This window comes from Saccopteryx leptura, chromosome 12 (assembly GCF_036850995.1).
Source record: "Saccopteryx leptura isolate mSacLep1 chromosome 12, mSacLep1_pri_phased_curated, whole genome shotgun sequence".
In the NCBI taxonomy this organism is placed as follows: domain Eukaryota; kingdom Metazoa; phylum Chordata; class Mammalia; order Chiroptera; family Emballonuridae; genus Saccopteryx; species Saccopteryx leptura.
Window position 1 is genome coordinate 16,908,961 of NC_089514.1, and position 12,442 is coordinate 16,921,402.

Genomic DNA, 12,442 nt, shown 5'->3' on the forward strand with positions numbered 1-12,442 from the left:
CAATTATATCTCAATAAAGCTGTTAAAAATAGTCATATTAGCTAGCTATTTTCTGGATGATTTTAATAGAAATATATTTGAGCTAAATTAAAGTTCCTAAAATTTAATATTATTGGGAAAATGTTCGTGCTTTATAATGTTCAACTGACATTTTAATAATCTTATTTGCAAGAAGGAAAATGCATTTTAATAGTTAATGTAGAATTGTGCCTACGGCTATCAGAAATTAGCTAAGATGGGTGGGGAAGGTCTGGAATATGCTGACTTCAAAAAAGTAGGTTAAAATAATTTCCTTTTTATAATAGAATGTTCTCAGGCATTTTCCTGATGCTTTACTGCTAAAATATTAATAGCTATATGCAATGGTTAACAACAGACTATATTATTGTTAAAAATTATTTTTATATGCACAAATTGTGACAAAAAGGAGAATAGATTACAAACACAAATTTATGTTTTGGTTTTACTCTAGAGGAAAGACAACTTAAAATGCCTTCTAATTCATCTTACCACTGCAAAACGGGAAGTGAAGTCAGGCAGAAAACTACTTCCTGTCTTCTTGCAGAAAGGAAACAGATATGTAAATATGCTAGGCAGCCTTCAGTTCTCTCTCCACGGAATCCATCCTATGCACGGTCCTGATTTTGGCATTAGAAAAATGTTATGCTGTCATTTCTATGTTCTCAACCCTGGATGTATGTTAGAATCACCTGGGAGGCTTTTAAAATAAACCCTACTTCCAGCCCCCTACCCTCAATTTTCTGATTTATTTGGTTTGGGTATGGTTTGGGCATTTATGTTTTTAGAAGGTATCCTAAGTAATTCTAAGAAGCAGGCAGGAAGCCGCTAGGCAAAAATACAGAACCTGAACATTTGAATTTGTATTCAAGGTGCTCTATTTTCTATTCCCAACCTAGCTTGCCAGGCTTTGGCCAGCCCAAATGGCCTCCCATACCCTCTGCCCATTGCTTGTGCTTCTCCTCTGTTAACCCTTTTCCAGGCACTCTTGGAGGTTCTTCCTCATACTTTTTTTTTTTTTTCTGATTCAAATTTCCATCCATTTTTCAAGATCTGGATTAGTATTACCGCCTTTGTGAAATTTTCCCTGACTGCCCTTGACTACAGAGCTTGCTTCTTCTGAACTCACACCGCAGTTATTGCTCAGGAAATCATCTGAATAATTCATCAGTCATGTATGGTTTTGTGTCATCTCTTCTACTGTTATGTTGAATAATTAATATTTGCTTAACTTTTCACCTGTTTCTTATCCAGCTATGTAAACCATAAGCTTCTAGCATTCCTTTGTGTCCTTGTCAAACTGAATGCCTTACATAGTGCAGAAAGTCAATAAATATTTGCCCCTCTCTGCCATCCCTACTTCTACAGGTGTGATTTAGGTCTTCAATCTCTCCTGGAGTTTTGCCCTGGTCCTAATAGGCCTTTGTGACACTACATTCTCTGGCACTTTAAATCAGGCCAACATATGGTGGCTCACATGTGTAATGACCAATAAAGCTGATCGTGTGTACTTCTCCATTTGCTCTTGCTCTCTTTCTGTTTTATGAGCTAAGGTGACCCTTTGGCATTTTTTTTTTCTTTTTGGCCCCTCACTCTCCTACTGTCTATTCTTCTAGTACTTGAAAGCAGAATTCAATTTCTCTGGTTTTGACTACTTTTGTTCCCTAAGATGTCAGAGTATGACCTACTCTCTAGATCTTCCTGTCCCTATCCTTTGAGTAAACACTTCCCATGGCCATGCTCTGACAAAGCTGACCTAAAACAGCCTGCCAATCCTCCATCAATACCCTGGTGTGATCTGTCAAGATTCCCCTCTAAGAGAACAGATACTCTCTACACTGGTTTTAGGATTCTCACCGTTTAAAAGAAACCTGATTGTGTTGTTCACATGATTAAAAGACTCTGTTGGTTCCTCATTGCTTATAGAATAAGTATAAATCTGAGCTAATATAGGACTTGTTAAACTTCAAATAGAAATTGAGTTCTTTATGCCATATTTCATGTACTTGGTAGTCACACGTGGCTAGTGGCTATCATATTAGACAACACAAATATAGAACACATCCATCTTTGCAGAAAGCTATGTTGGACAGTGCTCAGCTAAATACCTTAGTGTAGCTCATGAGGCCTTTTACAGTCCTCTCAACCTTTCGCTCTAAATTTTTGGCTGCTACTCACCTTTCAGCTCCACCCATTTTTCAATCTGACCATCTACTCAGTGCCCTTTCACGACTCCATGCCTTTGAACATGCTGTTTTCCTCTTCCTGAAATGCCCTTTGACTTTATTCTCTGGCAAACTATCTACCTTTTAAGATCCAATTAAAATGTCACCTTCCTTGTGAAGTTCTCTGCCTTTATTAACCACAATAATTTCTTCCTGTGTGTTCTTCTTGCTCTTTGAACCTAGCTCTGTTGCCCTTATCACTGCATTTTGCTATTATTTGCTAATAATCCTATCTATGCTCGTGGAAAGGGGGTTCTGTTTGATCTATAGGTCTGCCTTATTACCTGAATATGTTTGCTTCACAAGTAACATATTTTCTTATTTATGTGTGGCATGTTTGAAAAGATCATTTGTTGCTTTAGAAGTTTTTTTCCCATTTCTAGTAAAAACCCAGAATGACTTCCTGTCTTCCAGATTGGTCTATTTGTTTTCTAATTAATTCTTATTTGATTTGAGAGGGATGAGGTAGGAGGAGTTAACAAGGTAAAAAACAGACGGACTGTATGTAGGAGCTGGCTCAGATGTGCTCAGGTTCCAGTGGTTACACAAAATAACCTGCATTGCAGAAAAGAGTAGGGAGGAAAGATTGGGGGAAAAATAGAGCCCATGGAAAGAGAATTGGGGAATTGTATTTGACTTTTTCCAGGCTAAGGCCTAAAGCAGTGATATAATAAAGTGGGAAGGGTTTTCATTACCATTTTGCAAAAACGTACATTTTTTTCTCTTAGAATTTGGTAAGATTTTGATAAATTCTTGTGTCTCGAATTCCTGGAAAGTGAATCCTTCTGATCAAGAAATTAAAATATCAAATAGTTTATTTTCTGTGATTATAAATATCACTCTGAAAAGCTTGTTTTCTTCTGTGAGGTCCATAAATACTAACGGCTCAGAGTCTAAGAGACCTTCACCGATCAGTACTGCCTAGTAGCCCTTGCCGCAAATCTTACAGTTAATCTTCTTCCTTTGGACACCCGACCACGCCCATTGATGAGACCACGCCTACCCTCGTCGCCCTCCCCTTCCACTTCACGGATCCGCCCCAAACCTAGCAGAGAAAGATTCTCATTAGTGGAGAAGTTGTTCTGGTCCCGCCCCAGGCGACGGTGATAGGCCGAACTAGTGTGGGGCGGTGGTGGTTGGCTGCCTGGGGACGGGTCTCTAGCGGTGCCTGTCAGAGTGGCTGGCGGCAGTGGCGGCTGTCGGAGCTGGGTTGTCAGTCAGTGAGCGGAGGGGGAAGATGGCTCGTCGGGACCCGTTTTGCTAGGAACAAGGGGGTCAGGTGCCGCTGCTACCCGGGAAAGGCAGGACGGACGCCGTCGCTGTCGCTACGAGCCAGACAAGTAGAGTTCTGGAGGTGGAGCTCCGGGAGCCGCTCTGGTGAGTCCGGTCGAGCGACCCACGGCGGGCCCCCTAGGCGGCCGACGACCGATAACTTTTTTGTCAGGGAGGAGCCGGGGCAAGGCGGCGGCAGGGAGGGGACCGGGACTTTGTCCCTCGGGCAGGCGGCGGCTTCGTTGGGGATAACGGCTCCCGCACGAGGCGTCGCGGGTGGGCACCGGACCGCGCTGGGCGCGGGGGGCGTCGCGGGCCGAGAGCGGCGGGGCGGGCGAGTGGGCTGCGCTCGCGGGCTGCGCGCCCCGAAGTTGGACTCAGTCCCGCTGCTGCCCGGGCGGCGGCGGCTTTGTGCGCGCGGGCTGCCTCTTTCTCTTCCCCGCGAGGAGCGGTCCAGGCTGCGGGCGTGACCCAGGTGCCGCCGCCGCAGGGGGACCGGCCGCCTCAATGCGGGCTGGATGCGGGTGGAACGCCTCACCCCCGCCCGCCGCAGCGTGGCTGGTGCTCCGCCCTGACCTCTCCCATCCCTTCCTCCCAGTCCAGCGAGGCTGCCGCCCGCGGTCCAGTCTAGTGGCCAAAATGGTCACCGTCGACCCCCCTCGTTCTTTGAAAGCGTTCGCTTTGGTCGTTGGACCCCGGCGCGACGCAGAGATTCAGAAAGCCGCTGCGGCTCCTTGGCGGTTACACTAGATCTCCGCTTCAGCCCTGGTCGCCTCCTTCCTGGGAGTTATTTCTCTCCCGACGCTGATTTGAACGTTCCCGAGAATCGTCGGGTTTTGTCCGAAAATTGTTTCATTGAAAGACCACAAGTTTACACGCTTCAGCTAAACTGGGCATCCGTCCTTCAGTGTGCACACGTGTGCTTTGTACACTCAAGAGTTGAGACGGTCCCGAAAGCTTTTAAAATTGCCCCAGTGGTCTGACTGCGCGGAGTCGGTTCTCCGAGAAATCCACTCCCGCACGCCCGGCAGCCGCTGCTCTTCAGGTAGGGGGAGTCTGTTCCCCTGGCGGCTGGCTGCTGCTTATCTCAGAGACCAGACTGCAGGCAGGAGGGCCAGGCTGTGCTTTTGCAAATGACTTTTCCTTTGAGTCACACGTAGTATTTTGGAGCAGGTATGCCACCTCTTTGGTTCATGTAACACTTTACAGGTTGAGATTTTTCAGCGTTTAAAATCTTATCTGCATGAAGTCATAAGGATCGGTGTAACCTTGAGTCAATGTTGTTTTCCTTGAAAACATTCTCTTCACATCCAAACTCTACTCCCTCTTCCTCCCCCCCATAGTTTCTAAGCATTTTTTCTTTAGGTTAATATGTTTTTTGGTTTGCGAGATGAATATTAGTCCAAAGCACCATATTTTTAATATGCAGAAAAAGGCAAGAAAGAGCAAAAGTCTTTAGGATCTGCTTGTCCAATAGTAGCATCAAAGTCAGTTATTAAAATAATTCATTTAAACAAAATGGCAAGGGAGAAAACCATAACCTATTTAGAAAACAAATTCTGGATTAGTATTTTTTACTTTACTCTGTATGATTATTACCATAGAGGGATTGTAAACCCTCTTAGTTACCAGCATTAACTGTACCGGGACTTGGACATCCAAATGAAGCATTGGCCAGGTCGGTGTGTTATATCTGCTGTGCTTCCTTTTTGTTTTTGTATTTCTCTTTTCTGAAATCTGCTTTTGGTTGCATTTTTTACAGTGGCGTCATTGTGACAGTTAAAAAATACCTTCTAATAAAGATATTTGACGGTTTTATTCAGGATCCTCTTGCCTGATATTTATTTTGCAGTATTAAGAAATCTTTAAATAACATTGGTATCAAAGCCATATTTAAAGTATCAAGTTTACATTTTGCAAATAATATCAATTTTTTTTTGTACTGACCCAGGCTGAATAGATACTAGGCATACAGAAATAAATGTCATAGTTGTTGTCATCAAGGAATTTACTGTCTAATTTACCAGACAGATAAGTCAAGTAGCAATTATAATACCATGTGGTAAGTGTGATTAGAGATAATGCCTAGTGTAGTAAGGGAGCAGAGTAGGAGATGGCTAACAGCTTCGTGTAGGTAGAGTCAGGAACACCCACTAGAGCTTTGAAGTGTAATATAATTTTGCCTCATAGACACAGACAACACTATGGGGACTACAGGAGGGAAGGGGTCAGGGGCAAAAATAAATAAACAAACCAACCAATAAATAAAATAAAAAAATTTTGCCAAGTGCAGGAGGTAAGTAAATAACTTTCCAAAAGGAGAATGTAGTAAGTGAGAAGAAGGCAAGGAGGCATGAGAAGCCATGACTGTTTAATTTTTAATTGAATTTATTGAGGTAATACTGGTTAAAATTACACAGGTTTCAGGTACACAATTTTTTTTTAAGATCTTATTTATTGATTTTACAGAGCGAGGAGGTGGTGGAGCAAGAAGTATCAACTCATAGTTGCTTCACTTTAGTTGTTTATCAATCACTTGTTGTATGGGCCTTGACTGGGCAAGCCCACGGTTTCAAAGTGGCGACCTCAGGTCAACACTCTATCCGCTGAGCCACCACACGCCACAGGTGCACAATTCTGTAACACATCATCTATACTCTATATTGTGTGTTCACTACCCCAAGTCAGATTTTTGTCCATCACCATTTATCCCCCCACACCCTCCTCCACCTCCCCCCGTACCCTCCCTGCAGTCACCACACTGTTGTTCATCTTCATGAGTATTTTTCTCTTTTGCTTAATCCCTCCACCGTTAGCTCCCGCCTCCCTCCCCAAGTCACAGCTGTCCGCCTGCTCTCTAGCTATGAGTGTGTTTCTGTTTTGTTTAGTTCATTTTGTTCATTAGATTCTACATAGGAGTGAAATCATATGGTACTTGTCTTTATCTGACTGGTTTATTTTACTTAGCATAATGCTTTCCAGCTCATCCATGCTATCTCAGAGGGTAAGATTTCCTTCTTTTCATGGCTGTATAGTATTCAATTGGTCTAAACCATGACAGTTTAGAGAAGTCATTGTCAGCAAGTCCAAAGTTAATAACATTGACATTGACATGGCTTGAATGCAGGGATTAGGAAAATGGTGGAAGATGAGAATTGTGAGGGTGGTAGAGGACCAGACCACAGTATTGTTTCCTGGCTAGGCCATTGGATTAAAGGTGATCAATAGCTATTTAATGGATTTGTGTTTTAAACCCTCACTCTGAAGAGTGAGGTAGAATCTGACTGGTCCTGTCACCTTTGGGAAAAAAGGAAGAAGGAATCAGGACCCTGAGGATTTGACTTGGTTCTATTGATTGGAAATGTGGAACACAGAAATAGAGGGAAGATGGTAAAATCAATTTTCAATTTTTTTTTTTTTTTGATTTGAGGATGCTATGCAACATTCAGGTGAAGATGTAGATGTTTGGATCTATGGATGTGGAATTTATAAAGGAAATCAGGATTAGAGGGAAGATTGGGGGTTAAATTGAAGCTATATTGATTTGCTCGTGTTAAAATAACCTAGGGATAGTCTTTAGCGTGATAAAAGCAGTAGTCTGAGAATGGACCCTGATAGAGAGCAGAAATAGAAGAATAGTGTGAAAGAGAAGAGTACTGTAGTAGTTAGAGAAAGGTAGGAGGGCCAGTAGGAGAGATGCTAAGGGTGAAGGGATTTTTGAATAGAGGGGCAATTGATCAACAATTTTGAATGCTGCAAAAAGGGATCAAGTAAGGAGAGAACTCCAGGGACCAATTAATTTGTCAGGAGTCCATCAGTGACTTTAACAGGTACAGTTTTATCTGAGTGATGATTCAGAAACCAGTCTTCAGAAAATTGAGAAAGAATGGGTAATGATAAAGTAGACATGCTTGAGTGAGACATTTCAAGAAAGCTGAAATGAAGAATGGAGAGAGGGGATAAAGATAACTATAGAACAGTGGTTCTCAATCTTAGCTGCAATTTACAATCATCTGGAGAGCTTTTAAGAATCCCAGTCTCCAGGGGGAACCCACACACCAATTTATGAGGTAGGACCTAGACATCAGTATTTATTTCAAAAGCTTTGTTGAATTATAGTTGGCATTAATGAACTATACATATTTAACGTGCAGTTTGTTTGATGTTTACATTCGCAACATCATCACCACAATCAAAATAATGAACACATTTGTCACCTCCAAAAGTTTTCTCATGTCTTTTCATAATCTTTCCCTTTCAACTCCTGGAAACTACTAATCTACTTTCTGTTATGATAGATTGGTTGCATAGGTATTTTAAAGTTCCCTGGGTAATTCCACAGTGTGTGCATGTTGGAAACCACTACAGCGGGATACAGATTGAAGGAATGTCGTGTTTGTTTCTTTACAGTCTTAAGGAAAGCAGGAAGTGAGATATACAGGAAAGAGTCGATATTTATTAAAACTTAAGTCTCTGAGGCAGTAGAAATGGTTGGAATTTAAAAGCTTTGACCAATAAGAAAGGAAGACAATTCTGTTAGCAACATCTCTCACAAAGAATATAATGATAAAGATAGTTTATTTCCTTGTTATCAGCATTAAAGTTGTCATTATGTAGAATCAAGATTGGTTTTCTGAAGTACAAAAAAAAAAAATTAGAGAGCATGTTAATATTGAGAAAATGGATGCCCTTCAGAAAACTCCTTAAATGGAGCCTGAGACCCCTGGCACCGCTATGCAGTGCTTTGTCATTTTTTGGAGGGGAGCAGATGGAATTAACAGTTTGACTATTGCTTATTGTTGAGAGCCAAATACTGCCAGAGTCTTTTTGGCCCTCTTGGAGTTAGGCAGCATATTTACACTGTGGAAAGAGGACATTTAATATTTGAAAATCTCCTATTTACAACATCTTTGCTCAGAAGAAATCCTGCTAGCTTGCCCTTTGGATATATGCCTTTTAAATACATTGGGGGAGAAAATCATTCATTGATCTCCTAAATGAGATGGAGAAGAATTGTGATTAGAAGTGTTGAAGGCCCATACTTTCTATACTGAGAAAGATAATACCTATATCCCCCATCTACTTTTTTAAAAGATTTTATTTATTTATTTTTAGAGAGATAGGGGAGAGAGACAGAAGGAGAGATACAGAGAGAGAGAGAGAAGTGGGGAGGAGCAGGAAGCATCAACTCCCAATATGTACCTGGACCAGGCAAGTCCAGGGTTTTGAACCAGTGACCTTGGCATTCCAGGTCTACGCTTTGTCCACTGTAACACTACAGATTAGGCAAATCCCCCATTCACTTTTTGTTTGTTTCTTTTTTTTTTTTCTTTTTTACAGAGACAGAGAGAGAGTCAGAGAGAAGGATAGATAGGGACAGACAGACAGGAACTGAGAGAGATGAGAAGCATCAATCATTAATTTTTCATTGTGGCACTTTAGTTGTTCATTGATTGCTTTCTCATATGTGCCTTGACCTGGGGGCTACAGCAGACCAGTAACCCCTTGCTCAAGCCAGCGACCTTGGGCCCAAGCTGGTGAGCTTTTTGCTCAAACCAGATGAGCCTGCGCTCAAGCTGGCGACCTCGGGGTCTTGAACCTGGGTCCTCCACATCCCAGTCTGATGCTCTATCCACTGCGCCACCGCCTGGTCAGGCTCCCCCATTCACTTTTTAGAAAAAATATTTCTAGCTCACAATTTGGATATAGGTAAATGCTGAGCTCTACTGGTTCTGAGATCCAAAGCTTGTTATTCTTCACCCTTGATTCTTACTTTTGGCAGGGGGCTAAAAGCATAACAATTAATATCTAAATATTTTTTGACAAGTGCTTGATCATAAATAAAGGAGGAGTGAAAATTTTTGTTTGATTGGTTTTAAGTCCTGAAATTTTCTTTCACTGTGATTGAAGTATCAAAGTATGCTCTGACCTAAAGAGGGTAGACATTTCTAATTTTGGTGCACCTAAATAGGGTGGAAATATTAGTGTTGGCATGATTTTGGATACCATTGTTACTATAGCCACAGCAATATTATAAACATTCTGTATTTTCTTAATTACTAATGTAATAAATAATTGTAGAACAATTATAAATTTCAGGAAAACATAAATAATAAGTGATTTTTATAATGCCTTCACCCGGAGATGATCATTATTAACATTTTGGTGAATATTCTTATAGTTCTTTTTTATTAAGTATTTTATTTTTTTAACAAAAAGAACCCATATTATGTGTAATTCTTTTTGTGTATGTGTGTATGCTGTTTTGTCACTATCTTATTTTCACTTAACAAAATGAGTCAATAAAATATTATTTGTTTATAATGTAATATTGTTTTAAATGTATAGCTTATATTGCAGCAAATGGGCTTACCATCATTTATTTAACCACTATTTTTTTTTTTAAAATATTCAGCGAGTGGAAGGGAGGTTGTGAGACAAACTCCAGCATGCACCCTGACCCACTGACTGGGATCCACCTGGCAAGCCCACTATGGGGCGATTCTCTGCCCATCTGGGGCTGTGGGTGCAACTGAGCTCTTCTTAGCACCTGAGGTGGAGGCCACAGAGCTATCCTCAGCACCGGGGCCAACTCACTCCATTGAGCCCTGGCTGCAGGAGGGGAAAGAGAGAGAGAAAGGGAGAATGAGGTGAGAGGGGAAGGGTGGAGAAGCAGATGGGCACTTCTGTGTGCCCTGACTGGGAATCAAACCTGGGACATCCACATGCTGGGCCAACGCTACACCACTGAACCAACCTGACCAGAGTCCCACCATTTTAATTGTTGAAAATTTAAGCTTTTTCTAATAATGTTGAGTGAATATTGTGGTTCCAGTTAGCTTCTTGACGGATTAATCATTGCCCATATCTTTATTTCCTTAAGATAAATCCTGAAGTCAAAAGTTATCCATATTTAAGTTATTTTATTTTATTTTATTTTTTATTTTTATTTTTTTTCATTTTTCTGAAGCTGGAAACCGGGAGAGACAGTCAGACAGACTCCCGCATGCGCCCGACCGGGATCCACCCGGCACGCCCACCATGGGGCGACGCTCTGCCCACCAGGGAGCGATGCTCTGCCCATCCTGGGCGTCGCCATATTGCGACCAGAGCCACTCTAGCGCCTGGGGCAGAGGCCACAGAGCCATCCCCAGCGCCTGGGCCATCTTTGCTCCAATGGAGCCTTGGCTGCGGGAGGGGAAGAGAGAGACAGAGAGGAAAGTGCGGCGGAGGGGTGGAGAAGCAAATGGGCGCTTCTCCTGTGTGCCCTGGCCGGGAATCGAACCCGGGTCCTCCGCACGCTAGGCCGACGCTCTACCGCTGAGCCAACCGGCCAGGGCTAAGTTATTTTAATAGGTATTAATAGATTGCCTTCCAGAAAGGTTTAATGAATATCCACACTTACTGTTTTGAGAAAGCCAACAACCTCTCATTCAGCACTAGCAATTAAAGAACTGCCATTTTCATATGAAAAGTTATATCTTTTATAAATTTTATTTTCTTATTAGTGAAAATAAATATTTGTATTTTTTGGGAATTATCCATTAGTGTCCTTTGTTTATTAAGATATTGGAGGTATTTAAAAATTGCATTATGAGCCTGACCAGGCGGTGGCGCAGTGGATAGAGCGCCGGACTGGGATGCAGAGGACCCAGGTTCAAGACCCTGAGGTCGCCAGCTTGAGCACAGGCTCATCTGGTTTGAGCAAAAGCCCACCAGCTTGAACCCAGGGTCACTGGCTCCAGCAAGGGGTTTCTCGGTCTGCTGAAGGCCCGCGGTCAAGCCACATATGAGAAAGCAATCAATGAACAACTAAGGTGTTGCAACGCGGAATGGAAAACTAATTTTTGATGCTTCTCATCTCTCTCCGTTCCTGTCTGACTGTCCCTGTTTATCCCTCTCTCTGACTCACTCTCTGTCTCTGTAAAAAAAAAAAAAAAAAAAAAAAAAGGCTATAGAAAAATAAAAAAACAAACAAAAAAAATTGCATTATGAGAGCTTTTTGTATATAAAACTATTAGACTTTTATCAAATTATATTGCAAATAATTTCTCCAGTTTGTTGTTTGCATTCTCATTTTGTTTTTGGTGTGAGTTTTTCTTTTTAGACAGATTTTTAACATTTTTGGTATAGTCAAATCTATCATTTTTCTTTATGGTATCAGCCTGCTTAGGAAAGCCTTCTTGAATTCCCAGATAATTTAACTATTCACCTCTATTTTCTTATATTACCTTCACAGTTTTAAAAACCATTTACATATTTATTCTATTTGGGATGTATTTTAATGTAGAATGACAAGTCATTTATTTTAATACTATTTATTGAACAATTATATTTCTTCAAAGGTTTTAAGTGTCATCTTTATTATATACCAATTTTTTAAAAATATGCCTATATGATATTTTTCTGGGATTTTTATTCTGCTTCTTTGGAATCTTTATTATTTTGATCCATTAATTTCAAACAGTCCTAAATACAACTTTTAATATATTTTATTATATGGTTGTGTGAATTCCTATTATCTTTTTCAAAAGGTTTTTAGCATTTCTCATATATTGTTTTTTCTAGATTACTTTCAATTCAGTTTATAAAGATCCCAAAGAACCCCACTGGAATTTCTAAATTAATTTTTAGAGATAGTTGTGATCTCTTTACAATAATATTAATAATTTCTCCAAGTCATCTCTAATGACAGTGTTTTGTAGTTTTCTTAATGTGATTCTGCCTGTTTTTAAAGTTAATTTTTGATATTTTAAAACACTGTTGCTATTGTGAATGAATCTTTTTTCACTGTACAGTATTTTGAAGAGGATTACATCTTCCTGATAGAACATGGAAAAGTTGGTGATTTGTGTATACTGTTTTCTAACTGGTTATTTTATGGACTCTTAATTCTAATAATTCTTATTGGATTTTTGTAATAAGGC

At 40.8% G+C, this 12,442-nt stretch overlaps 1 protein-coding gene across 2 annotated transcripts in view; it reads left to right on the forward strand.

Annotated features, from left to right (window-relative positions):
- The first annotated feature begins 3,425 nt into the window (after positions 1–3,425).
- Positions 3,426–12,442, forward strand: part of HYCC1 (hyccin PI4KA lipid kinase complex subunit 1) — a 65,430-nt gene continuing 56,413 nt past the window's right edge. For both annotated transcript variants that reach the window (XM_066353740.1, XM_066353742.1), the window contains exon 1: positions 3,426–3,620. The gene's annotated coding sequence lies outside the window, so the exon portion shown is untranslated. The remainder of the gene's footprint in view (positions 3,621–12,442) is intronic.